We start from the raw sequence: 27488 nt of genomic DNA on the forward strand, positions 1-27488 counted from the left end.
TCAATTACAAAATAAAAATTAAATAATGACTAAATTCTTGCAAAAAAAAAAAAAAAGGAAAACGTGGTTTGGCATTTGTAAATTTGAAAGGGACTAAGCCGAAAGAAAATGAATAAATGAATGAATTAGTAAATGTGCATTTGTGGAATGGAATGGAATTACAAATTAAATAAATTAAATTTATAACAAAACAAGCATTTCTTTTAGTAGAGAGAGATTCATAATAACCAAACATAACATCTTTAAAAGTAACTATCTTGTTGTATATAATCATTAATAAATTATCCAATATGTTTCCAAAATTGTACAACATAATTATAATACCAAAATAAATAAAAAACAGTTTTAGTATGAAACTTACAAAATGAACATTTTACATCAATATTAGGATTAAATTTTTTCATAAATTGTTAAATAGGATACAAATTGCTGAATAGGGTGACACGGTGGTGCAGTAGCACAAGAAGGTCGCTGGTTTAAGCTTGGTCAGTTGGCATTTCTGTGTAGAGTTTTCATGTCCTCCCTGTGTTTGTGTGGGTTTCCTCTGGATGCTCCGGTTTCCCCCACAGTCCAAAGCAAAATGCGCTATAGGTGATTTGGGTACGCTAAAATGTCTGTAGTGTGTTTTCCAGCATTGGGTTGCAGCTAAACTGGCATCCGCAGCAACATGTTGGATAAGTTGGCAGTTAATTCCGATGTTGTGACTCCAGATTAATAAAGGGACTAAGCCAAAAAGAAAATGAATGAATGAATGAATGAATGAATGAATGAATGAATGAATGAATGAATGAATGAATGAATGAATGAATGAATGAATGAATGAATGAATGAATGTGTGGATCATTTTAAAAGATACTTATTTGACTTTATTGGTGAGGACATATTTTTGTTGCAAAGACCATATTTTTCCCATTTCAAATCTTTCTATAAATTATTACAATAGAAAATTACAAGTGACAATGTAACAACATTTTCAATAAAATGAGATCTAATTTTGTAATTTCTATATTTTTTATAAGAAAAAAAACAATTTTACCAACAAACATCTCTGTCGGATCAGAAATATAAACTTTGTTTAGGGGGGGGAAGTTTGCTATTTCATAGGGCATAGAAATTGCTGATGCACTGCTTGATATTTGGTCACAGAAATCACATGCGAAGTGACATCACAAATGACGACATACAGAATTTTATTTTATGTTTTTCATTTTTTGTTTTCACCGTGAAGCATTTTTTACAGTCGTGTATTCAGTTAATTTTTATCTACATTTTTAATGTTTGAATATCTGATTTATTCTGCTGTAGAGCTAAATAAAAAGTCGAGCTCTACTATGAACTATCTGAGTTCCCGTTATTCCTCTGGCTTCCTCTAGAGCTTGACTGTTGGAGTGTCCCGTCGCTCGCTCGCTCGCTTGCTCTCTCTCTCTCTCCTCGGGGAAGGCGGGATCGTATTAGCCGAGCAGGGCGTTCTTTCTGCGGTCACAGGCGGCGTAGTCCTTCTAGGGGTGGGTCTTTCTTGGCAAAGGAAAACCCACCTTTTTCATTGTTTGGATCTCGAAGGAATGTGATGGTTTGATCCTGCTGCGCAAGGGAGGGGGTGAGAGAAGGAACCAGCGCGGACCCTGTTGAGAACTGCTCAATTCATCCTCAAAAAGTCAAACGCGGTTTGCCCTTCCAGAGAGCTACCTCCGAAAACAGGTCTTCTCCGGGTGCTCAAGGTAAGAGAAATTTGTTGCTAGTTTTAGTGGAAGGGGAGCTGAATGGTGGAATATGGCCCCCTAGACACAACTCCAAACTGCGGCAACTTTGCCACCCTCCTCCCCCTCCTGTTCGCTGCAGCGGAGGAGCTCGATGATAAGCCGGACTGCGGCGATTTTAGTCCGGTTATTTAGTGGCTGATGGAGGAATGATAGCGACGTAGAGATGCAGAAGTAAACTTAACTGGGACTTTCCAAACCGCGGGTGTTTGTAGCCGAGCGGTAACTGAAACAACCGATTTATGTTGTGATTTTTTTTTAGGCTAAACCAGAGATTCAGTAGGGGTTGTTCTACGTCAGCAGCATCACACTGTGTAGCGAAGTAAAGTTTACATTTGTAACATTTTTACCCGATTTGCACTTTGTCGCGCGCGAGCATTGAAATGTCAAACCGATTTACAATCCACGCCACGTACACCCAAGAATATAGTGAGTTTTCAGACAGGAAAAGTCGCTTTCTCTGAGAACAATACCGCAGACGTTGAAGGAATTTGGGTCGACGTGAGTCAAAGTCTAAATAGTTTGATTTTCTTCTTAAATAAAGCGGTTTTCCACGTGCCCTTGAAAGCGTTTTCTTCCTGCGTTTCTGCCGAATAAGCAAGCAAGATTCAGCGGTGTGGGACTGGGACGCTCATGTTCGCCTGTCAGATATCCCGTGTTAAATTTGGATTTCTGTATCGTAACGTGCAGCTTTTTTAACGCAGTGTCTGTCCTGACCAGCATTACTGTCGACGGTACTGACACGAATAGAAAATGTATTTCAAGTCATTGCTATTAATGTTGACAGCCGTTATTAGAGATGCGAAGTGCGTGCACACACACGCTGACAGACTCAATTAAACGCGTTTGATGTCTTTTAACAGAAGCTTAGCCTTAAATGGTTCATATTAAGGCTTTTATCAGAAGTGGGAAGTCCTGTTTTTGCCTTGGCCTAAAACCCAGGTGTTTATTATTTGTGACTTGCGTGCTGTGTGGGTACAGAACCAAGGGATGTCATGTGGAGGTCAGGCTGGTTTGGGCTTTGCAATTGCATTTGTGTATCTTGGTATGTTCATGTCTAAAATGTTTAATAATTTGGATCGTTTGAATCTCTTGACTAATTTGGTTTGCTTTGATTTGTTCAGACTTTTCCCTCAGGTTACATAAGTACGCCAGTAGGTGGCGAGAAGTAAGTCCTAGTACTCCACACTTCCTTACATAGTATGCATGAAGTATGCTAGTTAAGTAGAATAACTTAAAGTGGAGTATTTTTTAGCCCAGTGGTTCCCAAAGTAGGTTCACAGGGTAATGACAGGGGGTTGCTTGGTGGTTGACAAAAGTCAAATAAATTATATTAAACTATTAAAATAACCATATTTTATCCCTAACCCACAGAAAAGAGTAGTTAATAGTTGCATTTGAAACAAAGATGTCCAAAGTAGGCACGCGGGCCAAGGTTGGCCCATTGTAACCTTTGATTTGGCCCACCATTTCATCTTAGAGAAGCGAGTATGATGGTGATAAATCAAGGCAAAACAAGTGTAATTCTGTCATAAATGAGATTGTTCTGTTTTTATTGTTATAAGTTCATAAAAAATGTAAATGAAGAAACTGTATTAGTTAACAAAAATATATATATATTATATAAACTATAAAATTATCCAACTATATTTACCTCTGGCCCACTAGCCTCAATCAATTTTGTTTTTTTTTCCCTTAATAGGAAAAAGTTTGAGCATCCCTAATATAAAACAAACAACATGCAAATGAAAAGCCATCTGCCTTTAAATGATTTTTTCATGGGATTGGTGTGCTTATGTTAGATTAACAACAAAGCATTAGCTGCAGCAGACTGATTTTATAGCACCAGGTTACACTTTCCGACACCTTTATTACAATCAAATACATTAAAAATAAATACAGACCACAACTGAATATTGAAAATTGATTTCTGATAGGCGTTTCCAAAATTAAACCAAGAATAGATGCTTAAAACCTTGTGTCCACCAGTCTCTATTGGTGAGGATAATAATAAATTAAACAAATTATTAAATGACTATAAAAAATGATATGGTACATAGTTTTTTGTGTTGTCAATATGTTTGTTTTTATATAGGCCTATTGTTGTCTACATTTGTGTATTTATATTTTACACCTCGCAAGTCACTGGCATTGTTATTTTGGGGGTCACAGGCTGAAAAGTATGGGAACCCCTGCAAACAAAGGAATCAAAGGTTTAAACTATCAAGTGAGATGTCCTGTTCATTTCAATGTTGATTTCACATAAACTTTAAAAATAGAAGTCTCTCATTTTGTATACTTTTGCATTATTTTGTGCCATTTTGTAGAACATGTTAGTTGAGTAGAGTGTTCACACTGAATATTCCATCAGGGAATGGTCTACTTGAACACTTGATTAAAAGAGTTTGGAATCTTGGACACATTACAGGCTTATCTGTAGAGTTTATACAATGTTAACGACTATTTCAGTAAAGGGACCTTTTTATTCCAGATCCAGATTCCAGATTTTTCTCATCAGTTTGTTTAATCTAAAGCAAGTAGACATATTTGCATTTTCACATAGTGTTTTGATTGACCTCTTGTCTATTTTCTAGCATTTATTTCTTTGAGATAAGGGTCTATTGACAAGTCACTTGTGTATGCATGCACAATATCTGATGAGAAGGAACTGTTGAAAAAGTTGTCGTTATTTTTCTTTTCTGTGTGCACAAAAGCATTCTTGTAGCTTGATAATATTCCAATTGAACCACTGAAGGCATGTAGTCTGTTTTGAGCTTCTGGACCTTTATGGACTTTGCACAAGTCAGGAATCTTGTGGTCTGTAGAGGACGATTCTCTCAGATTTAATATAAAATATCATAATTTCTATTCTGAAGGAGAACAAATGTTTCAGAGGTTTGGAACAACATGAGGGTCAGCAATCAATCATTGCATTATCATTTTTGGGAGAATTTACTCCTCTATACCAGGTGTAGAGGAATGAAGTAAAGCACTGACATGCTAAAATAAATTGTCTTCAGGGATTAAAAATCAGTGTGTGAAGAAAAGCAAGAACAATTAATGTAATTATAAGATAACATTTATTCAAAAACAATTATTTATGAACAGAATTGTTTGTACACACACACACACACACACACACACACACACACACACACACACACACACACACACACACACACACACACACACACACACACACACACTCACAAACGAGTCTGCATTTGTCAGGTAGGCTGCAGCGGTGACGGTTGGGGGGTTGGGAAACTGACATGAAAATAAAACACTAAGCACAGAAAGAACAGCAGCAACCCCCAATACAAGCTCCATTACATTAGGCAGGTGGGGCCCATAAAGCAAAGACGGGGAGGACGAGTGCAGAGAGGACCTGCCATGACCTGTCCCGACTTAAATGCAGAGCACTGACGGATTTCCAGTAAGGCCTGAGAGACAGCGCCTGTCAGGGAACACTTGTGTCAGTGTGTTCAGTATGAACAGTTAATTAGCCTTGTGAACTAAATACTGTTATGGATACTGGCACTTGATAGCTTATATGACACTTATATGACTCTATAGCTTTAGACTTGAATCTTGCACAAGCCCTGCCTTTGTGTTGATACAGGAATTTTATGGAGTGGAGATTAAATATTTGAACTTCATGTGAGTTTCTATGATAAAGTAGCATAGTTTGACAGACTCAATTGGAGTTGGTTCTGAATGGAAGTCAGGCCGTGTGGTTGTTTAAAACCAAAGGACGATTCTGGAATGCCAGGAGTTAAAAGTTTAAAGTTTAACCCTGTTTTAATTTAGAGTTTTGCTGTACCTATCTTGTTGCATTTTAGTGTGATCTTTAAAGCTTCTCAGTGCTGGGTTGTCATCATAAAAAAGTCACATGTTGTTCTGCTACTCATGCATTTAGGGAAGCAAAAGAAAAAAATATATTGCACAATAGTTAATGCTAATAGTATTTATTTTATTTTAAATCTATTCAATTCAGGTTTATTTCTATAGCGCTTTTACAATGTAGATTGTGTCAAAGCAGCTTAACAAAGAATTGAAACTGTGTCAGTCCAGTTGTCAGAGTTCAGTTTAGTTCAGTTCAGTGTGGTTTAATATTCACTGCTAAAAAAGTCCAAATACTGAAGAGCAAATCCATCAATGCCCAGCTCCACAAGCCCCAACCAAACAAGCCAGTGGCGAGGATCAAACTTCAGCAAATTGACGAAAGTAAAGGGAAAAAAAATTGAGAGAAACCAGGCTCAGAAATATATAATTGGCTTGTTTATATTTAAATCAAATATTTTATTTATATATTTAAAAAATACTGTTCAGTCATTTTAGGTTGGAGAGTTTTTACAAAATGATTTTAATGCTTTTATTTGTTAAAAAATAGAATAAAATAAAATGTAATCATTGATTCTATAATTGGATTTCTGTATCGTAACGTGCAGCTGTTTTTGACGCAGTGTCTGTCCTGACCAGCATTACTGTCGGCGATACTGACACGAATAGAAAATGTATTTCAAGGCATTGCTATTAATGTTGACATCCGTTATTAGAGATCTGAGGTGCATTCACATACGTGTTCTCACTCTTTGGATGTACATGATTACGTAGGGCTGGGCCACTTGGCATAAAAATAAAATCTTGATTAATTGAACATTTTAAATCAATTACAGTTAATAAACAGTTATTTTATTTATTAAAAAAGGTCTTTTATTTCACTGACAAGTATAGTAAATATGCTCACATATTACAAGGGAGAGATTTCTGAATGAAGGGTGTATTACTTGATATTAAGTTATTTGAAGGAAACACACACCAGCTACTATCTATGATTATTTATTGAACCATTCTCCTTGAACAACTGAAATTGAAAACGCATGTTGCCTAAAACCAACAGTCACTTTTTTTCGAAAATGTTAAAATAAATCAGCTGCGTATATTTGAGCATGCAGTAAGTTTTGTGCATGAACGTTCACGCGCTCATACTACATCATTGCACTCTCAGCTTGTAATACTGTGCTCACAACATTTGTCATTGAAATAACTCCATAGAAATCAAATATGGCTGGAAAGTGCTGAAGCTTTTTCAGTTTTGTGGGGTCATGTGATTCGAAAGGAAAAGTAGTCAACGAATCGACATGGAAAAAGAGCTCGATTAAAGGTTCTGAATGTCGATTTCAGTTAATCACTCAGCCTTATGATTATGTAATCAATGATGTTGAATTGGAGCTCTAGAAAAGTCATTTAAAGTCAGAACATTTGTGCTGTTCAATGATTTTCTGTAATAACAATTTTGCGCTTGTATTTATGTAAAAGAAACCCCAGAAACATGGAGTACTAAATACTTTACTGTGTTTGGTTACCATTTATTTTTGAAAAATCAGTGGAGAGCCACTGTACTGGAGTATGTTCAGCTGGAGATCTGAAGCTGGATGTATTTGCTCTCTGCCAAATGCTGACAGACACTCTTTGTGTTGCTCTTCTATTACAGATTATCTCTTTCTGTCTTGTGTGTTTCATGACCTGCAATGTTGTTTCACTTGTCTCTCACCTTAAAAGAGCAAAGGTTGATTTCTGATGAGCCATTCTTGGTTATACAATAGTGCATGTGAACTTTGTCAGCTGGAACAGGATGGGTGGGTGTTTGCGAAAGTGTAAAAGCAGGGGCAGTTCAGTCCTCTCTCAAGAGAAAGTTTGAAGAAGAACGTTTGCACAACTTTCACGCGATGAATAGCGGTGCTCCCTCTCCAGCACTTTCCTTTATGAGCAGGGCCTGCTGCTGGTTTTGCCAGCCTGCTGATTGCTTTTCCACTCTGAGGAAACATGCAGTGAAACGCTTGTGATGGTTATCGGTATCCAATAAGAGTAATTACCAGACTTAACACCAGTCCCGGGGATTATGGAGAAGCTAAATGACTAGTGTGAGGTTTAAATTGAATATTGCGGTTCTCTCCTGGTGTTCTCTCTCTGTCTTTGTGTCTCTTTCTTTCTCAATCAAATAAATCAACAGATTCTGTTAACAAGTTTTCATTATGGTGGAAAAAGGTTGTGAGTGCAGCTTTAGTTTTATACTTATGGGATAGTTTGGAAACTTTACATGACATCACTGTTCTTCTTTCTCTGTAAGAATGACTTGACACTTCTACTGAAATGCAAAGGGAAGTTGCATTTATTTGGGTATTTTAGCAGACAGATGTACTTATGTGACAAACAGTAAAGCTGGTGTGAACGTCACTGGCAGATTAGCTTTTTACAACCTGCAAATGTATTTCCAACATTGCAACTGAGGCCCTGTTTACTTCTAGTTTTAGTTAATTTTATTCCAAGTAGTAGACACATTCCTATTTTAAACCTGTTTTTTTATTACCTTCACATTACATTCAATCTTAGATCACTTTAATGCATAAAATCGCATTCCCAGCCCTTGAAGTCATGAAAAAAATGCATTGTTACACAAGTTATAAACCAAGTCTTACATCAACAAGCACTTTCAAATACATAAATACTTGGAAGAAAACAAATAACTTTGGGTTTTTGTTGGTGTTACTTCAAACTGTGACTTAAAAATTGGTGTTTATGGAAAGGATGACCAATTCTGGTTCACAGCTGAAGGTGTCTTCAGTTTTGTGCTGTCAAGGAGTGTGAGAGCTTGCTGACAGACATCCAGCTTGAAGAAGAGGTGTTAACGTGTGAACAGTAGAAGATTACAGCAGCACCTCCTACACACACAAACACACACTGAACCAGTCCAGCTGTCCCAGTTTGCCCTGAGGACTGATATTCACACTGTGCGACAGAACTCAAAGAAAGGGGGCTTCCTCCATGAGTGTGTTTGCACCTGGTTTTAAAGGGATTAGGACAGTTCTGTCAAACTGGAATGTGTCCCTCATCTACATGTGATCTGATCGATCAAAACAACCTGATGCTAGGTGTAAACAGGGAAGTTCTGTTATTTCTTGTTTGTTCCTACAGAATCTGATTTGGTCTTAAATTTCAGGTTCAGATTTGGTCTTAAATTTCAGGTTCAAACTTGGTTTGTAATGTTTTTTGATGAGCTGTTGAAATGCATGTCATTCAGCTGCATTTGTAATGTATAGTGCATTGTTTTGAACAGAGATGCCCATACTAAGACCCACAGGCCAAAGTTGACCATGATTATCTTTAATTTAGCCCGCCATCCCATTTGAGATGAAAGTATAAATGGTGAGGGTTGGGGGGGTGGGTTGATTGCTTTTTCTAATTTAAATTATCGGCTAAAGGATATCGGCCTAATTTTGTTAACAAACCGATAACAACCGATATTAAAAATAGCAGTTATCGGCCAATATAAACATGGGCACCGATATATCATGCATCCCTTATTAGGATAGAAGAGCTCACAGTTAAGTAATAAAGAGGCACACGGCCAGAGCTGATAAGTACTGCACTGCGTCTTGGATTACTGATGAGCTTGGATATGCTCAGACCTGCTCCTTCTGTGATGTTTTACATCATCCAGCATACTTGTGAGCAGAACTCATCAGATTCTCCAGTGTTAAACACTCGGTGTCATCTGTAAAGGATGTTGAATTACTTTTCTTCTCAAAAATGCCACACCCTTCTCGCTCACCTGTGCTCAAACATGCCTGTGTTTACACTTGAGCATGTGTACAGAATACAGGAGATTTAGTGTGCATTAAAGAGCAGGTGTGTATTTATATGGCCTTTTTACACCTATTATTATCCGTGTCAGTGACCCAAATATGAAAGGTCAGCCCAGACACATTGCTGTTCACAGCAGTAACATGCTTCTCAAATCAATCAGCAAATGATTTCTCATTGACCTTTGACTTTGTTTTTTTTTTCTCCACCTCCTCTGTGACTGTTGAGGAGTGTGGGTGCAAGAGTGGGAGTGTTTGAAATATCTGTCAGGTCTCCTGAAAATAGCTCAGCTGAAGCGAGTGATGCATACACAGCAGCCCACATGCTCTGTGATGGTGTAATGTTCCCCCAGTAACCGACACGGCACTCTGGACATAGCTGCATTACTCTGTAGAACCAAAATAGTTGAATTTAAGTTCATTAGCTTTTGTGTGTGTTTGTTTTAAGTGGTGATGGGGAATTCCAGTAGGGATATGGTTGATGGCTTGCTAAAACTGTCCTGATTTTCTCATCTAGCATGCTTCAAAAGGCTAATATTCCACTTATTCCAGGTTTGCACTTAGTATTAAGGTAGTTCTTGGTCAATTCAATTACAAGCAGAAGATCCAGGTTTAAATGAAATCTAAAATGCTTTAAGCGTGTCCGCTTTTGACCACATGCATAGTTAAAAAAATCATTCGAAAGGATTTGGGGTTGAATTCACAATATGCCGCCTACTGACATGTGATCATTTTTCAACATGTTGTGTGAAAAAGTGCACCAAAAATAATTATTCAATCTTTTACTAAATCTATTTCTTTCGCATAATTGAATTAATCATTTCTGGCTCACTACTAAGCTGCATACCATGATTGGATCATTCAGTAATACTCGAGTGTCACACTGAGTGCTCCCTTGAAAGTTATGTAGAGCATTATGAAATGCAAGGGAATTATCTCAATGAAATCTGAACACGAGTGGTCACAAGAATTATATGAGAGAATGGTGAAAGTCATCATCAATGGGTAGAGGGCAGAAGCACCTTTAATCTGAATTAAGTGTGATTTATACTTCTTACCCAACATAGGCTCATTCTGAAAACATAGCCCTCTATACATTTCTGGAGATCATGAATTATGTAGTCAGAGCTACGTATGACTGCATTTCATCTTTAAAATGAATGCTACGGGGCGGTATGATGCCATTTCTTTTCTCGCTTACCATATGACCTCTTGCCTCCGTATGGATGGCTTTTCCGCTGTTACCATTTTGTCCGGTAGCTCAACATGTACGTTGGTGGACTTAAGACGCTGAGCAGAGTTCTACAGCAGATCCAGAAAGTGGGTAAGACAAAAACAAAAGCTAAAAAATAAAATAAACCAGTAAATAACATTGTGAGAATGTGGTAAACATGTTAAAAACAGGGCTTTTCTTTTTTGGATTTATTTATAAAACACTGCGGTTGGATTTAGGGAAGTGGGTGTTTGGGTCAGTCGGTGCTTTTTAAAACACTATTGGTTGGGTTTAGGTAAGAAGGGTCGGAGGATCGGTCGGTTGTTCAGTCTTTAAGCCAGTCAGTCGAAAGTGGCCTCTAGTGGATTAACAAGAGAACAGCAGAGACAAGTTTGAGATTTGAAAAAGTGTACACAGCAGCCTCTGGTGGAGTCGCGAAAACAAAAACTGCAAAAAGCATAGCTCCTGGAACAAATTTGGCGCTCTACAGAAATGTATATAGGGGTACATAATCAGAATGAGCTTGGGTTGTTCTCAACCCACAGCACATACCTTGCATGTCCATGCCCAAAGTAGTGCCAGCGAACCAAAGTTGGCCCATTGTAACCTTTAATTTGCACCACCATCTCATCTGAGAGGAGAGTAAGTATATGATGGAGAGGGTTGGGGCGATTGCCTTTCATGCAGAGATTGTCATTTCTAATTTGATGTAACCTTTTTTTTTTGTTTATTTTATTGCTGAGCTGCAAAACTGAAATCAAAAGTTTCAATTGAATGTTGAAAATGAATCTGATTTTTAAAATGTAAATACTGTTACTAAACAGATTGAGGACTATGCAGAAGACAAGCAAATCAAGGCAAAAACAAGTGTAATTCTGTTATTAATGAGATTGTTTTGTTTTTACTGTAATAAGTTCATTATATTACTGTATTAGTTAAAGCAGTGTTTTCTAGTCATTTTTTAACATTATTAAATAATTCAGAAATTACCCAATGTCAACTAAATTTGCCTTTGGCCCACTAGCCTCAATCAAGTTTGGTTTTTGGCCCTTCATAAGAAAAAGTTTGGGCACCCCTGTCCTAGATGCTAGTAAGCAATGGGGTTTCTATGTTCCACTGTGTCAAGTGTTTAGCAGACGTTTTGAGCTTACACTGGCAATAAATGCAATGATAATGTAGAGAGAGCTCAAACTTGCATTTATTGAAGGAAGAAAGAAGCAGGCGGAACCAGTGCAAGCAAGGCAACCAATCATCTTGCACTCTGCTTTGCCATGACATTTAATTACATTTTTTGAGAAGTGCATGCCAGGATCCACATCAAGTTATGGCAACGGGTATACGGCTGTGTGAAGGCTACGAACCAAGTGCATGCACTCAATGCAGAAGTATAAACTGGCCTTTTCTAGGACTAGGTGAGATTGAGTACTGTTTTTATATATTATTATATACTAATTCATAATATATTTGTTTTGTGTTGATTGAAATGAATTATTAGTATGAAACCCCCAAAAAGATTGCCTAACATTTATTCATCCTCAGGTTTTTCTCAATCGGTAACAGTTGAAACCCCAAACAAGTATCAAAGAATAAGTTAGCCAGACAGTTGACTAGCAATTGATGTACAAAAATACTGTGGATGTAATTTCTGATGTCCCAGGATTCCCTCATTGTTGACCATGTTGTTTTTTTCCCTAAAGTCTCCACTACACTCCCTATTTATACCCTCCACATGGAAACACAAGCAGAGACTCTCGTGTCCAGAGCTGACCTGATTTCCAGTCTAGCAGAGAGGTTCAGGCATGGGCAGGGAAAGAGGCTGTGCCCTTCCTCTCGCCACACAGTTTCTCACTGAAGCATGAACTCTAGTTTTAGCTGACGTTTAAGCCACGTTGCTGTCTACACACTGTACTAAAAAGTTCAGAGCGAGTGTTATTGGATAAACACTGAATGGACTCATCTGTCAAAGTTGATAGTTTAAAAGAGCAAGCTATTTCCTATCATCCATCATCACCATTATGCGTGTAGGCTTAATAGAAAAGAGGAACTCTCAAATATTTGAGTGTAGTCGTGCTCTGTCCCAAGTGTCACCCTAAACCCTTGTGTTTCACTCTGAAAGTTCACACTTTAAAGTAACACTGATCAGAGTTGGCCACAGCAGTGTCCACAAGTTCACATCAAGTTCACTATTTGGGATGTCGCTTGAGCTGATGTATTTAAGATGGAGTGATGTAATTAAATCAGGATCATTTCACAAGAGTACAGCTTTTTTCTGTTATCAGATTTTAAAACTGCTTTAATTCCTGTTTAGGTCACTGATACATCTATACACACCTCCTTTTTTTGGTTTGGCCACTCATGATAACCATTTTGTATTTATTGGCATAATTAGAAGGGACGTTAAATGTATTGTGCGGTCATGCATACAGTGTGAAAGCCATTTTTTCCCACCCTACACACATCCTTAACCTTTCTTTTTGCTATCACGTACATCCAAATCAATCTTTTTCAAAATGGATCTAAATTACTACATTTTGCACAGGGACACCACATATAAAAAAAATAGAAACATGCTAGCATTTGACTGGCATTTTGAGTTACTATCTGTTCTTAGCATTACTGGGATTAGATGACAAACAAGTGTATCATTTCCTGTCCATGATTCAGCATCATACTGTAAAACCATATATGTAGAACAGTCCCTGTAGAACAACATAACACTTCCTTTGTCTCACCCTCTGATCACACACAGTTGTGCTGAATAAATGGAAAACATCTTCAGTTTGATTTTATTTGATATATTTTATTATAGACAGGATAGCTGTGACCTCTGAACTATGCAAACACGTTGAGAAAGTTAAACTTAGGCAGATGCACATTTTTACTGCTCTGGTCCGAGGCCTATTCTTCCTTATCTCTGATAGAAAACATGTTTCCACTGTGACACTTGATTGCAAACATTGTCCTGAGTTCTATAATGGTTTACATATGTTTTACAGTTTGAAAGGACAGTTCAAGCCTAAAGTATGTCTCGTACATCTCTTCCACTTCATGCCTGGTAAAACTCTGCTTTTACACCTGCAAGATGATGTAAAAAAGACTCTTTTTTTTTTTATTTTTTTTTTTATTAGACTTTTAATAGGCACACTGAGTTCTGTAGACTGTTTTTCTGTTGAAAAGATGTTGTAAATAAAGATAAAAACATCACAAAAAGCAGTGTAAGATCTCAGAACCGACTTTTTGTTTATAATTTTAGACACAGCCCAGCGTATTCAGGATGTCGTCCAAGTATGTTCTACAAAAGCTCTTTTAAGGCAAAACTAAATGGAAATGACCTCTAGGAATGGCACACGTTGTGTGCAGATGTTCAGACTATTGTTTTCCCTTTCTGAAGAACATTTATTACAAAAATGGATGAAATGTAAACATTTTTTTACAATCAAAATAAATTATTTTCTCCATCTGGCTTAGTTTATTTATGATTAATTGTACACTAGTATGTCTCTCAGATGTTTGCTTTTGAAAGAGCTGCTTACAGAAGACTGTCAGAAAAAGTGGATGATATGGCACCAAATATGAAGAATTCAAACCATTTTTTAAAGTTTTCTCCCAGGCAGATCTTTAAGGGTGCTTTCACACTAGCACTTTTTGTCCACACTCAGGTTCATTTGACGTCAAAGTACAGTACATTTGGCTAGTGTCAACGTGTCTTCTGAACTTGGGTGCGCAACTGTGAATTGTACCCGAGTCCACCTGAAAGATATGGTCTGGGGTACGGTTCACTTCTGATATGAATCCAGTCGTACTAAATAACGGAAATGAACCACCAACTGTACAAAAAACTTTAGTTTTAATAACGTTCATTCATGTGTGTATGTCTGTGTATAACCTACCTTGGTGACAAGCAGGACTGACCCAGTGCAAAGAGTGATGATGGCTTCTTGTCTTCACCAAAAACGACTTCTGCAGACTTTGCGTGATGTTCTAAACATTTTTAATGTTTTTTTTTTTTTTTTTTTTGCGGCAGATAAATGCAAGTGCCTCTCTGTATTTAGATTTTGGTAACAAACCAAAAGATTCAGCAAAAGCTGAATGACCATGATCTGTGGACATCTCCATTTTGCCGTGTTGCTTTCCTGGCTATCACCTGACAACAGCTGTGCACAAAACAGCAACTTGATGACACAAGCGTACTGGGGTTCAGCAGGAAAAAAGACATTGTGAACACAAACCAGCCAAGAAGGTGGCATGGAGGGACAATCAAACTTTGGTTTAGTCCAGGCAATTAAACCAAGTGTGAAAGCACCCTAAACTTGTGCTTGAGTGAAAGTGAGTAGATTTTTCTGTCAAATTCAGCAACAACTCTATACAATAAATTTAGAAACAAATATTTTTGTTGTTAAATAGTCTTTGTATCTCATATGATCTAAAATAAATACCTGCAGCATGAAAAAATCTATGAAAATTATTAAAATATTCATTTTTTTTGGAGCTTAATTTTATAGACCATTTTGAGGGTTGTAAACAAAAACAATGTTCCCAGCGTATTTCCTGTTTTACATTTTTAATTTCCTTATAGCTTCTGAGAATCCAGAAAGAGCCACACCTGTATTGATAAATAATGTTATGAAAGCTGTTTTAACATTAATTCATGATTGAATTGCCTCTTATTACAGTTACTGTATGGAATACTTTGATAACAAACAGAAAATGTTCATGGGCCAATGAAATGACCACATTGAAATAAGTTTGAATCCTGTATGGCGGTTTATTCCGCTCTGGCTACCCCTGATATATTAGGGACAAAACCGAAGGAGAAAAAATGAATCCTGTAGACTAGATCATGTATTTATGTCAAGCTTTAGTTTTCTTTTTTTTTAGTCAATCCATTTCAAAGTCAATCTCATTTCAAAGTCTGAAAGCTGTTCGCTCTATTTTCCAAACCATAAGATGTCAGCTCAAACTGGGCAGTGCAATGATTTCTCTTCCCTTCTCTTTTTCTCCCTGTTCTTGAGGTATTTTTGGAACTTAATGAAAAGAGAAATTTGAACCGCTTGGCCTTAAAAGGGATGTCTGGGTCAGCTGTGTGGAAAGTTGTGTTATTAATGCGTTTGACGTCTCTCTCACACTGTGTTTTGTTAAAGGGGCTGAAGAACACAGGAATGCTATGGGTTGGATGGTTAAGTTGGGCTGGACTCAATCTTTGGAGAGCGAGAGAGAGGGGAAAAGGGGCATAGTTAGCATTTTTTAGAAGCCGTTCCAGCTCACTTCAAGGTCCACTTTTTTGCCTACGGAGACATGCTATGGAAGAGGTTTGTGTAACACATAGAATCCTGTTCTATACTGAAGACATGAAAGTAACTTAAAAGAGCATTTATTAGAGAAAAACAGCATGCCTTTTGCCCATTAAACAAACTTCTCGGTCTCAGCAGAAAGTTTGGGTTTTAACAGCTCATCATGTGGATACTGATCTCTTTCTTGTGTCTTTTCCTTGTATGATCCTATAGTGTTTTGACTGTAGGGCCCTGACTCTGTTACAGTCCATTTACATAATTTTTAAAGAAGATTATTGTTGAGATTGGAGCATACTGGTGGTTTTCCACCATGATTATCTATAATTGCAACGAATTAGAATGAATTATAGAATGGGAGCTGCAGGAATGAGTCTTTGTTTGTTTGGGATTGATTTTATACGAAGACTTTGTGTGTAGCAGAGAGAAAGAGACAAGTACGCTTGTTAAACTTCTTACAGGCTATTTTTGTAGGAGTTTGTTTTGAACAACAGTCGAAAGGTAACAATTTGCAACAATGTTCTATTAAATAATGTTACTAACATGAAACATGAACAATACATAAATTACAGTCTTTATTCATCTTTGTTAATGTTAATTAAAGTAATTGTCCATTGATAGTTCTTGTTAACTCTGTGCATTATAGTATTAACATGCATAACTTTAGATTTTAATATCGATTAGTAAATGAACTAAATAAACTATATATTAAAAAAATAAACTATGGTTCGTAAATGCTGGACAAGTATTGTTCATTTTTTCATAAATGCAGCAACTAATGTTAAAGAATCCTTGTTGAGAGAATTGTAATTTGTGCATGCATGTGTAATCTGTATTCAAATTGGCTTTGTGCAGTTCTAAAACACTTGTATTTAGTTGTCAAGCAAGGTTTACATTTAATGATGTTCTAAGTCTGCCATGTGGAGTAACGTCAGGTCAGTAATTCTTTTATGCTGAAAATTTAACAGTAACCCTATATCCAATGAGGAACCATGTGTTAAAGGGATAGTTCACCCAAAAATAAAAATGTACTCGCTATTCACTGCTTGTTCAAACACGTTTTCCTTCTGTTTGTTTTTTCTTTTCTTTTTTTTCGAATGCAAAAGAAGAGATTTAGAAGAAAGCTGAAAACTTACTATAGTTAGAAAAACAAATAATATGAAAGTTAATGGTTACAGGCTTCCAGCTTTCTTCAAAATATCTTCTTTTGAGTTCAGCAGAAGAAAGACACTTCTTTAGAATAAAGGGTGAGTAAATGATGACAGAATTTTAGGCTTTTAACTTCATTGCAATTAATTACAATATCATTTTTAAACTTTTTTTTAAAGTCATAGAAGTTACAATGTTCTTTAATAACCCACTGTAACACTGAGTATTTCTTTGGATTTTAAGTTGAATGGTTAAAATAAGCATTTATAGGTAAATACAAATATTTTCTGACCTGCATTTTCATTGCAGTGCCTATTAATAACCCTTAATCGAAATAATAAAAATGGATTACCATAAATTATTTTAAGTAATTTAAAATTAATTATGCTATCCTTTTGTTACTATTGGTTTGTTAAGAGTTTTTGAGAAGCAGTTCCACGTATGGTTTTATGTGGGACTAATGTAGAGGGAAAATATTTGTTAGAGGGAAAATATTTGTTGTGATTTTTGGAATATTTAAATAATTTAAAACTATTAAAAAAGAGCTTTTGACTTCTGGACATACGTTAGGATGGCTTTATTTTTCCATTGCTTGATTAGATTATGATTTTAAGACCATGATAAATTTAAAGCAAAGAAGTAAAAAAATAATAATGTTGTCCAATATTTGTTTTGATAGTAGAATGATCTTGCCATCTGATTTGTGGATTATGCATTGTCCATCTACATTGATCTAGTCTAGTCCCGTCAAACTAAATGTATTACTTGGTTTTCAGTTGCATTCTTTTTAAATAATGTTAATATAAAATTAATATTCATATAAATAAAAGGACATTGATGGCAGTTAGGGGGGTGCAGCCTATAAAAATAAAAAAGGTTGAGTGCCTCTTCTTTAATGGATGTTTTAGAGGATATTTTGATGAGCTTAAAGTTGAGCATTTATTAGCAGTTTAAAGTGTCTAGCTGTATAAAAGTATTAAAGAAGGTCACCCTGTTATTAAATTTTACTCATTATTATCTGACCCTTAGGTGGTTTAAAAAGTGTATTATTTTCAGTTATGCACAAAATAATATAAATGTATATTTAAAAAAAATTTGGAAACTGGTCACTATTGACAACCATAGCAGAAAAAAACTAACTTATTCTTTTTGTGTTCAACAAGTGAGAGAACAGAATTGACATTTTTGGGTGAACAATCTCATTAATTGTTTAGTGTATAGTGCATTTCTTTGTAAAAGCATCTGTTTGTCTTGCGAAGGCATGTGGAAGACAAAGCTAGATGGATAGATAAAAAATCAAGTGGGTACAGTGAGGTTAAAGAGTGTCTGGAGAGAGGGAGAATGAGGGCCTGCGCAGGCACCTGTATCAACATCCTCAAGCTGACTTTCATAAATCCTCTGCTGTGGTTGGTGGGATTGATTTGGGGTGGAGGGGGAGAACAGTGCAGACACATTGCAATGGGGAAACGGTGTGTAAGCAGAACACATGAAGAAATTCAATTCCAGACACTTTCCTCAATTCTCAGCAAGAAACATGCTCTAAAGAGACCAATTGAGAATGAAATAGCGAGCAAACATAAAGAGGAAAAAGAAAGCAATGCAGGAATAAAAGAGAAACTTGAACTAAAGTTTGGCTGGTGTTTTACTCAGCGGTCGGATTCCAGCACTGCTGTCAGTCCTTGTTATGTCACCCGTCATCAACTTTCAGTCCAAGAGAGGGACAATAACTCCATGTCTGTTTCTCACGTCCAACTTTCCATCTGTCAACGGTTGCTCTTTGATTAAAAACCTCATTAGACACTCGGTGTTCAAACTATTTGTTATGATTCGCCTGATTGAGTGTCAGCTGAGGCTTTGTGAAGTATTTGAATGTTTGTTAACATGTATAGAGCAACATGTTCACATTGATTTAAGAGCTTATTAACTTCTTGATTAACTGTAAGCTGAGCTGGAGGCTTCCATGCTTGTGTTTGCCACAAAAATAAGAGCTTCTTGACACTCATTCCCACCAGTACAGTAGAAAAATATAGCCATGGGCTGTAAAGTTGGCTTTGTTTTGGGAATTTAGATGTGCTTCAACCAGAGACCGTGGGAAAGTGATATGAGAGGTGTGATCTTACTAGAGATCAGGAAAAGCACCATCATTTCCTGATGTTTTAATTCAAAGCTTTCCTGAAGTTTATAACTTGCACTTATAAAGCTGGGTTCACATGGAAAGAAAATGTAAATTTGATCTAGAAATAGATGTACAATTAGTTATGCTTTCTTTCTTTCATTCATGGCAATATGGATGTTTTGATGTTATTCTACACTGGAATTGATTCCTAAACCTTAAGCTCAGTCTAGAACTGGGCGATTAATTGAAAAGTAATCTAAATCGACATTCAGAATCTATAATCGATCTAATTTTTCCAGGACAATTTTTAAAATGAATTTCCCTACCATGTGTGGAGTCACGTGACCCTGCTCTGTTAAGTCCGATTTATACTTTTGCAGCCACATCTGAATTCTGGTCAAGCAGGACAATGGACTCATTTTTGAGCCGTACTTTGCACTACATTGACAATGAATGGAAGCTGTGCCAGAGATGCCTTGATACCATATTTGCCCATATTTTCCATTACATAAAAATTTTTATATACATTAAAATATTTGTTTACAGAAGATGCAAGAAATGCTTTTATTCAGAAGAGATATTTTTTACTTTTAATATGAAAAAAAAAATCTGAAAATAATTGATTGTTTCCAAAAGCGCAAAATATTTATTTATGAATATTTATAGACAGTAGAGTGCGTGTTTCCTGCAATTCTTTTAAAATCAAGTAATGCACACTACATTCAAAAAATCTCTCACTTGTAATATGTAAGCATATTTGCTGTACAAAACTTAATAAACTAAATAATCATTCATTAATTGTTATAGAGTTTAAATTTTAGGCCAAATCGCCCAGCCATAGCTCAGTACTTTAGTCAGTGTTTTTTTTTTTTATGCATGAAGAAACCTTCACTAAAATATGTCTGCCATCCAATATTTGTAATAAGCTTAATATTAGTTTTTTTTTTTTTTTTCATTAGGGCTGCACAATCTTTTTTTGCACATCAGGCAATGTACTTGTACTTCTGAAACCAAGCAAAATATGGATGCTGAAATATGACAAAGCAAGCAAGCAAAGATAAAAAAGACTTCACCATTTACTCAAACTCAAGTGGTTCTAAACTTTTATATAAAAAAAATCCTTCTGTTGAACACAAAACAGGATATTCTGAAAATTAAAAAAAAGCATCTGTTGGCATTTATAGGGGGAACAAAAAATACAATGAAAGTCAGTTGCTGGTTTCTCCCAACATTCTTTAGTTTACACTATCTTCCTTTGTGTTCAACAGATAAATGAAAGATATGTGAAACAAGTGGGGGATGAGTAAATGAATTGAAGTTTTTTTTATTTTATTTTTTTATCTAATCATTCTTAATGTTCTCAGATTCATTTAAATATACCAGGTAGGGTTGCACGATTCTGGCTAAAATGAGAATCACAATTTATTTTGCTTAAATTAAAGATCATAATTTTCTCAAGATTTTTTAGATGTAAAATAAAGGTTCGAGTTGGCTATTATTATTTTTATTTCTCAAACATATGGCTAAAAAACAATAACAATATTAGGCCTATGTGTAGGTCTAAATATTATATAGACTTGGAATGGTGGACTTGAATAGACTTTAAATTTGACTTGGTCTTTTATGCACAGTAAAGTGATTACATGAGCACACAACTAATTTGATTTTACAATCAAATTCCAAAAATAGATAATAATAAAAATACAAAATAATACAAAATAAAAAAGACTTATTAATATAAAGAAACTAAGACTTATTAGGTTTGAAAAACATCTACTATGAATCATAGAGGTGCTGGATAAAGTGTGAGATCAAGAATCAAGATCACAATCTTTTTTGAATAATTGTTCAGCCTTAATTCTAGTGGAGCAAAGTAGTGGACACACTGAATGTTGCATTATTTAGCTAGTTTTTACAGCACTCGTTTTAATACTCTTTAATATGGTGTGAGCTTTACCTAATGTATCTTCCTCTGTGCAAATGGCGGCACTGATCAAGTTTTGAAAAGCCATTCAATATATATTGTAGTGATGGGTCGTTCATGAACAATTCGTTTATTTTGAACGAATCTTCAATGTGACTTGGGAAATATGAGTCCTCTCAGGGAGTGATTCGTTCATTTGCGCGTGCACACATTTGTGCAGGTGATATTGTTAATTTCAAGTCTTTTGAGTCGTTCATTGCAGAAAGGCAGAAGCCAATCATATGCGTTTAAAGCCGGAAAAAGAATTGATCCATTCACCTCTCGAGTCCTCTATCGGGTCTGAGTCATTCGTTCCTCACGGGCCAATCGTATGCGTTTAGAGCCGAATAAAGAGTTGAACCGTTCATTTCTCGAGTCCTCGGGTTTGAGTCATTCTGTCACGTGATGAACAAACGACTCAAGAACCAGAAGATCGACTCAGACTGTGTACTTTGGTTAAGATTAAATGTGACTGTCAGTGTAACGTGAACGAACCACTGACATTTGAAGACATTAAGAGGTGAGCTGAGCAAACAGACAACAATACCTTCATAGACAAAAGAGCAGGTAAACATTGAATTATTATTTTCTCCTTCTTATAGTATTCTATTTATGACTTATTTGTTGTGTGATAAACCTTTTGGGCTAGTTGTAGATGTGTTTGGAAGTAATTCGTAACATTTTAAGAATATGTTGGCAAATTGAACCAAATAAACAGAATGACTCGAAAAAAAGATTCGTTTATCTCGATAACACGAGACTCAAAGATCAGAGACAGTAAAATGATTCGAACTTCCCATCACTAATACATTGCTTAAACACCTAAAGGAGCATTTTGCGAAATAAATACAGTTTACAAATTCATTATAAAAAAATACAGGGATTGTTTAAATGTTTACATTTTACCAACTATATAAAATACAAACCTAATTCTGTTAAAATAGATTAATTTAAACCAGACTTGTGTGCAATGTTATGTGAAAAATGCGAGCTAAATCATATTCACGAGTGGTCTCAAACCTCAGTGTATAGTAGAAAAGCTCTGGTTTTGATCACTCTGAGATTGTTGGAGGTGTCCAATGCTTGAAAGAGCCATATTTCTCTTTCCCTCTCTCTCCCTAAGCATGCGATCTCATGGCCCTTCTGTGCTGGATTGTTTTTCTCTGTGATCAGTAAAAATATACATGTTCTCAGAGAGAGGAATGTACAGGCTAACATGGTGCAGGTCCTCTGTCTCCCCTCTTCTCTCTAAAGCATAAAACAGCAGCCTTTCTCCTCTCTCCCTGACTCTTTTCAGCCTGATAGATGTGGTGGTTTAGGCCCTTGTGATGGGGCGTTTGGATTGTAAATAGTTTGAACGGGTTTTGGCACTGTTGATGCTCCTGAGCGAGGGATGTTGTTGATTTTGGCTTGTTAAGTGAGGTTTGCTGTGTCTGAGTCTTCATAGTCTAACCATCTGGATGACGATGCATCTCATTTTCAGCATTCCTCTTCCTCTGTTACGCACTCATTCTTTATCAGTCTCCTCTTCTCCCCCATGCGCACTCATCATTTCCTCTTCTGCCTTTTTTACGACTCTTCTAAAGTAGTTCATTAATTTCCTTCATGCCTGACGTCACTGTGGCTAAATCAAAGTCTGTCTTGTCTAGCCGATTAAAAGTGTTCTATGTCCTCTTCCCTGTCATTAGTATCTTTTTGATATTTATATCTTAAAAAATGAATACCTGTGTTCAGCTGGTTAAATTCCACACCGCATTATGTCATTTTTAACTGTGGAAACTCCTTGTTAATCTTCCAGAATATTGGCTTGTAATGCCTTCATGCAGAGGCGTGTAATTATCTTGCACAATGCAAATCTTTTAGAATTTTAATACATTACATGTGTCTTAATTAGAGAGAAACCTGTAGGCAATTATGTTATTTAAAAAAAAAAAGGAAATATGGAAGCTTGACATCCATTTATTCAACTGGAATTTCCTTTTACACTTTAAAGCAATGTCAAATGTCATTATTTACTCAGCCCTTCCCAAACACACTTTCTTTTTTCTGCTGGACCCATATTTTTTTTTCTGATTACTTTTTGATATGATTAAAGACTTTGGCTGTCAAATAATTTGCAAATATAATATATGAATCTGCAACTGAATCAGCTGGTTGAAAAAAAAAAGTTGATTCAGTTGCAGATCAATAGCGAGTAGTGAATCATTTCTTGAAAAATGCCTTAGCCTACTATTTCAGACAGAATCAGGCATAAATGTCAGCAATATGCATAAAAGCAATATATTCATGATTTGAGCATATCTAAAAAAAAAAAAAAAAAACGAGATGAAGCTGTAGCTTACATGTGCTTGAAAGTTCAGACCATTTCAATAAAATAAACATATTGGATTGATTTTCTATAAGGCTGGGCGATATGGCAAAAATTAAGGATGCACCGATATGGAGTTTTTGGCCGTTGTGGTATCGCTAACCGATAAGTCTTAAGATTTGGAGGCCAATAGCCGTTATGCTACAGCCAATAAATATACATATTTCAAATGTTATAGTTTTCTACAGTGAACAGCTAATTTTATTTTAAAAACATTAAAAAAGGTTAAACTGATCTTATGAACATAATAGCCTATAATTTAAAAATTGCAAGGTGATTTTTTATATATATATATATATATATATATTGATGATTTCACATATATTAGCATGCTAAAAATAAATTATTTCTTTTTCTTCGCATAGCAAATCAACATCCAACTTAATTGTTGTATAAAAATAATAGGTTAAATAACAAAATGCGATTTAATTAACAAACAAGTTAGATATATTTTAGGTAAAATTAAAGAATTAGAACTGAAACCAGGTCAAATGTTCTTGAATAAAACTTGTTTCAGTACTGTACAAATATGTAATGTCCAAAAAAACGTTTTGACAGTTCAGTGTCACTGTACAAGTGAAAAGCTAAATACAGATTGTATGGTTTACTTCAGAAAATGTGGCATAAATTCATCCTGTTTGCCGTTTTAGATTCTTTTGAACACATGTAGGTGCTTCTACAGTATGTTCGTTCTTGTGATTAATTGCGGGAAAAATTATTGATGAAAAGTTTATGATAAACCGCTGTGAGTTTCCAACTTTAACTGCAGGCACTGCGTGATGTCTATGGCAATAGCACACAAAGAAAGGACAGACTTTGAAGGAATAAACAATGTGAGGAAAGCTAGTGCACTGGACAAGTCTGAACAAGTTGGACTCATGCATGCAAGAGGCAGGCAGTTCTGTACAATCATGTAACCTATCGGCTTTTCTAGATTTGAGCCTAATTTTGATATTGGATCGAAAATGTTAAATTTAAAAAAGCATTTATTGGCTGATAATGATATGGGCACCAATATATTGTTCATCCCTAACAAAAATGCAATCTTGATAATTCTTTTCTGTATTGATCGATAATGAAAATTTCGATATAAGTCGTTAATGCTTCCAGATTTAAGAGTACCCCAACAATGACTGAAGCCGGAAAAATTAGAGCGTTCATTTTTTGACTGATACATCTCTGTCAACACACTTTTAGATTCTCATTGTTGCACATTTCTTCTGTGTGACTGACTCTTGGATCAATATAGAGTATTAAAAAAGTCCACAGCTTATCATTGCCATTGACTTAAATTTCATCAGAATTCGATATGATATTATCGGCCCAGCTCTAATTTCCTAACATAATTCACAAACACACACCAACAGTGGCATTTCAAACAAGATAAAACTATAATGCATCTATAAAACTGTAAGAGACAGTAAAGTCTAATTCATTGTTTATCTAGGTCTCCAGGCTCACCTCACACCCGTCATCTTCTGAGTCCACATGTAGTTTACCGTTTATGCCACGTCAAAGTCCCATTTCCATAAACTAAAGTTCTGCAGGCTGTGCCAATCCAATAACAGGCAAGTTCATCAGCCTTGATTTATTCATTTTTTAAGTCTTCATTCAGCAGTATGACAGCACCAATAGTTGGCAGTCAATGGCGATCCATCCACACAAACCTGCATTTTGTCCATTTCTAGGGTTCGGGAAAAGATGAAATTGTATATTGCCCATCCTTTCTGGATTCCTGCTGTCTGTGTTCAAATCCCATAAGAGCACACTTTCATAATGTTTCATCTGGCTTACTATGACAGCGGTTGGGAAGCTCAGAAAATTGCCATTACAATTGGCTAGATTGCCTGTCAATCAAACTGCCACACATTGCACTAGAGTTTGTTTTAATTGAACCAAGCATACTAAGTGTAAACACACTCTCATAATCAAACATGTTCTTCACAAAAATGGGGTCGTGCAACTTACTATGGCTTATAAAATGGTCCACTTTATGATACTTTGTTTGAAGATGCCTTTCTTCCAGGTGTGACAACAGAATATAATATAGTAAGAAATGGCTATAGGCTGTTCCTCAGAAATTCACTTTGCATGTTCCATGGAAGAAAATAAGTAATGCAGACTTCAGAGAGTACATAAATATTAATAGTATTTATTCATTAATTCATTTTTCTTCGGCTTAGTCCCTTTTCATTAGGGGTCACCACAGCAAATTGAACCACCAACTTATCCAACATATGTTTTACACAGCAGATGCTCTTCCAGTCGCAACTTAGCACTAGTAAACATCCATACACACTCATTCACACGCAGGCCAATTTAGTTTCTCCAATTCAGTCATAGCGCATGTCTTGGACTGTGGGGGAAACCGGAACACTCAGAGAAAACCCACGTGAACACAGGGAGAACATGCAAACTCCACACAGAAATGCTAACTGGCCCAACCGGAACTCAAACAAGCCACCTTCTTGCTGTGTGGTGACAGAGCTAACCACTGAGCCACTGTGTCGCCATTATCATTGCTTTCTATTTTTTTGTTACTTGTCAATTTACTATCAATTCCTAAAAATTGCAGTGGTATTCAGTACAGACACATCTTTGTCTCTGGTGATATGACAAATAGAGCAGTCATCAGTCTTCCACAAATGGCGCAATCAGTCAGTTAACGATTATTATTTCAGTTTCTACCCATGGCCCCAAAGCTGTCAGTCTGTCAGCCGTGCTGTATGGAACTATGTCAACATGACTCTGACCTGACTCATTCCCACCCATAATAGGATATGGACACGGCCTCCTACTGAGGCATCAGTGCCTTTTGCAGAACAAAGTCTCTGTCTTTATCCTACAATGCACACACACACACACACACACACACATATGCGTTGACAAACACAATCAGGAATTCCATAGGAGAGAGAGAGAGCGAGAGAGAGAGAAAGTAAGGTGGCGTAATTCCTGATGGCTATCAGAATTCCCAGACAGTTTCCAAATGTCCAGAAACTTCACAGGATGATGAGGCAATTGTCTTTCCAGGAATTACCTTCATCTGGCGATTGTTAACATGCAAATATAGTTACAGCTTTATGAAAAATTTTCGTTTTTTTGCTTCTTTTACTCTATTCCACATATTCATGTTCTTAAGTAGAAGCTCTGTGTTTGTGTGTGTGTGTGTGTGTGTGTGTGTGTGTGTGTGTGTGTGTGTGTGTGTGTGTGTGTGTGTGTGTGTGTGTGTTGGTTTGTGTGTGTTGGTTTGTGTGTGTTGGTGTGTGTGTGTTGGTGTGTGTGTGTTGGTGTGTGTGTGTTGGTGTGTGTGTGTTGGTGTGTGTGTGTTGGTGTGTGTGTTGGTGTGTGTGTGTTGGTGTGTGTGTGTGTTGGTGTGTGTGTGTCCAATTATTGAGGGCAGTTTGGAGAGGTCTGCACAAACATACCACACATACAAGCGATTTCTTTTTTTCTGTTCGTTTGCTTTCCGTCTGCTTTCTACCCCAAAGTCAAGACAGAAAATGGTGCCAAAGGTCAAGCATATTAAACGCCCACCCACTTTGATATATTCATCCCATTCTCTCTCTCTCTTCCTGTAGTTCTAGCATGCAGTGTAAATGATGTCTTTTTTATCATTTCGGGCTTCTGGTATTGTGTTTGTAGGTCATGCCAACCAGATGGATTTAGAGAGAAAAGGCTCTTTATTCAGGCCTTATAAGGACATGATGCAGGCAAATCCTACATTTACCATTTGCACTTGGCATCTCTTGTTCTCTCCCGTTTTATCCACTCGCTCTCCACAGCCAAGCACTTTACATGGATTATATAAACCTGACACTTGGGCAAAAACTATTGCTGGATTAATTTGGAACGTTCTTTGAGATGTACTTTTGGGGTTTATGTTTGATTGATATCCTTTTACTTTCATTACTCATTTTCCTTTGAACATATAGAAATGTGCACATATTTAATAATTTGAACATTATTATTTAAAAATAATATTACC

The 27488-nt window shown here is 36.3% G+C and overlaps 1 protein-coding gene across 2 annotated transcripts in view; it reads left to right on the forward strand.

Annotated features, from left to right (window-relative positions):
* The first annotated feature begins 1526 nt into the window (after window positions 1–1526).
* luzp1 (leucine zipper protein 1) overlaps window positions 1527–27488 on the forward strand; it is a 64508-nt gene continuing 38546 nt past the window's right edge. The window contains exon 1 of one of the 2 annotated variants that reach the window (XM_087290634.1): window positions 1527–1718. The gene's annotated coding sequence lies outside the window, so the exon portion shown is untranslated. Of the gene's footprint in view, window positions 1719–1832; window positions 2803–27488 lie in introns of those variants that run through there. The other variant, XM_087290635.1, reaches the window with a different exon arrangement.

Source organism: Danio rerio, chromosome 17 (assembly GCF_052040795.2).
Source record: "Danio rerio strain M-AB ecotype USA chromosome 17, GRCz13ab, whole genome shotgun sequence".
NCBI lineage: Eukaryota > Metazoa > Chordata > Actinopteri > Cypriniformes > Danionidae > Danio > Danio rerio.